Source organism: Protopterus annectens, chromosome 4.part0, assembly GCF_019279795.1.
Source record: "Protopterus annectens isolate FY-2018-M chromosome 4.part0, PAN1.0, whole genome shotgun sequence".
In the NCBI taxonomy this organism is placed as follows: Eukaryota; Metazoa; Chordata; order Ceratodontiformes; family Protopteridae; genus Protopterus; species Protopterus annectens.
Window position 1 is genome coordinate 1,443,768,643 of NC_056733.1, and position 3,070 is coordinate 1,443,771,712.

At 40.6% G+C, this 3,070-nt stretch overlaps 1 non-coding gene across 1 annotated transcript; it reads right to left on the reverse strand.

The window, feature by feature from the left end:
* Window positions 1–1,936: 1,936 nt before the first annotated feature.
* LOC122800547 lies at window positions 1,937–2,093 on the reverse strand. The gene has a single exon (XR_006364577.1). It is a non-coding gene; the product is annotated as a U1 spliceosomal RNA (small nuclear RNA).
* Window positions 2,094–3,070: the final 977 nt, after the last annotated feature.

A 3,070-nucleotide genomic window follows, 5' to 3' on the forward strand; every position in this document is an offset into this window, starting at 1 on the left:
AGAGGAATCTTGATGAGTGGATGGGAGATTGTAGGTTTACCCCGGGTATCACTTCTGTGTCACTGTTAGACAGAGGCACAGTATACTAACCTCGAAAAAGGGCATAGCAAAATAAATTTAAAATGGGTGGCGAAAGCCAAACACATTCTGGATAGGCTTATAAATGCCCTAGGGTAGATAGCCTAGTATGAACCTATGAACCTAATAATGCTGATAACTCGTTATACTCAAATAGTATCACCAAAATCTGCAACTCCCTACCCATTGATAGTAGATCCACCTCCAGCACCACCAAGTTTAAGAAACTACTAAGAGATCACCTAACATTTGCCTTGCTCTGCTTATGTACTAACCCTGGATAAATTTCCCTTACTGATATATAACCTCTAACTACACTTCTATCTACTGTATTACTCATGTAACCTCCTTCTTCCTCACATATATCCCCTTGTCTTCCTCTCAGTTATAAACGGCATTCTGTCAGATGACATACTAAATTGTAGAGGCTTAAGAAAATCCAAGACATGCTGTACTGTATTTGCACTTGATTTATGTGTTAATCTCATCTCTCATGTATATATTTTATGTTTGTTAATCTTCTATGTATATTAATTGCTTTAGTGATCTCTGTTAGACAGTAAGTAGATGAATATAAGCTGTATAGTAAACTTTTTCTTTGTTGTACTAACTACACATGTATTAGTAAAAATGTACTTTGCTGGAGCTTTTCTCCTCAGCCCTCCACTGAAAATGGACACTGTTGTCCAGTTGGACCCTCCCGGTCAACAAATGTTAAATAAATAATAAATAATAAATAAATAAATAAGTAGGGATAGAGGGGTGTTGGTGTAGTGTGGTGGGAGCAGAGTGATTAAGGACAGTTGCAATTAAGTTGTGTGAGGAGAGGGATAGGTGTTACAAATAGTGCATTTGTTAATTGAGGTGTGACTTGTGGATGGAGGGTGATTGCTGATTGGGGAAAGTTAGGGGGAGTGGTTATTTATTTATTTATTTATTTATTACATTTGTTAACAGGGAAAGTCTACTGGGCCTAGTTGAGCCCATTTTCAGTAAAGGCCCAGGGGAAAAAAACCTCCACATAACATTAATGGTACATACAAGTTTAGGTGATTCAGGGATGGGGGGAATGGGGGTAAGGTATGGGAGTGGAGTGAGCCCAATCATAGTGAGGTCGAATGGAGCAGCCTGGCCTCCCTCAGAGAAAAGTGCAAAGAAAAACAATCAGTATGAGAAGTGGAAATTTGGAGCTGTAAGGTAAGTGAAAGCAAACAAGAGGTAGATGCAGAAAGGTAGGATTTTAAACAGATAGTTGCAGAAACACTACCTTTAGTGTAAGTAAATCAACAAAGGAAGGCAAATCTATTTGGGGACAAAATACACCAAGTAAATGGTGCTCGCCTACCTTTATAGGAATTCCAATGGGGAGGCAGATTTATTTGGGACAAGATACAGCAAGTGTATTGTTAGTTGCATCACCCAGTGGCAAGAGACAAAGCTATATTTGCCCGGGGTGTGGAGTGAGGGCCCTTGCAGGTGTGCATGCCAGCCAAAACAATGGCTAAAGAATCACTAGTAAAAGTACCACATTTGCTATAAAAAGAATTGTAAACATCCATTCACAATGTTTAAAAAATAACTATTAAAGCACCAAATTTACTTATAATAAGAATTGTAAACATCCAGTCACCTATGCAGACTTTTCTGGTAGATATCCTTATTAAAAAGTGTCATTCTTGGCTTGAAATAACTGTAGGGAGAAACCAGACCATAGCTGTGGTTTTATTTGGCAATGTTGCAGTTGCTGGGGGGACCTGATCTGCGATGATAATGGCAGACCAAGTGTGTTGCAGGTGTGCAGACTGAAAAGGGGCTGGGGAGAGCTTCCTCACCATGAGCAGGACAAAAATAACTCATTTATCAGAACTTACCAGAATTTACCAGAAATTATGGAATTGAGTTACCCACATTTTGGGAAATCACAGGGGTCAACCCAACCAAAATGTGCAATGGAAGAGCTTTACCCTAGGGAAATCACCTTCTTGGTCATGGTATTCCCCCTGCCAGGTAAGTATAAGCCACGTCTGGGGATAGCTCCTCTCACAAAATAAACTTTTCGCTATTTTCAATTCTACCAAAAATGGATTCATCTGATGTAAATCATGAAATTCTCACCAACTAAGCTTTCACCAGTTCTTTCTTTTAAAGCAGAGGATGTCAGCTACTAAAATGCAAGTAGCTGTTAGAAAAAGTTAGCTTCTTATTAATAGAAAGCTTGAATGATTTGCTCACTTTGACTAGAGAAAAACATTGATGCCCAAAGAATTAGTAAACTTAGGAGAATACCTTGAACCGAGCCAAATAAAATCATTAGTGGACTCTAGATACATAAAGAAACATGAAGCTCATGGGTTCATAGGTGCATTCTAGGCTAATGGTCCTGGAGCTTTACAAACTTAGCCTATAGGATTACCCTGGCATTGTGCCACCCGACCTTAGTTCCCAGTGCCTCTGTCGAGTAGAGCCACTGGAGTGATCCCCGGGGTGAATTTTCTATTTCCCATCCACTCATCAAGATTTCCCTTGAAGAGGGCCAGTGAGGTGCTCTGTTTGACAAGTATGGGAGGTCTATTCCATAGCATGGGCAGTCTCTGTGTTATGAATCTGTCCCTCCAGCACATTCTGTTGATTGTGGTAATGAGGTTGAGGTCTCTAGAGCATGTTGTGCAGAGGAATTGGGATTTCTTTAGATGTAGCATTTCTAACAGAGGGGGGGGGGGTCAGACATGGCTTTATAAGTCAAGCAGACATCACCTGTAAGTAGGCGATAGGCAACAGAGACTAGTTGGAGCTTTTTGAGTCCATCCATGTAGGACAAATGTTTAAGGCCTAAGATCCTCTTTGTGAGGTACTTTTGCAGCCTCTCCAGTTGTTGAAGCCTTTGCAGGTGTCTAGTGAGATACATGCCAAACGGGGCATTGTACTCGATGATTGGCCTAATGAGGGAGGAGTAGAGGGAGACAATGACCTCTTTCTTCCTGGATGCAAAACC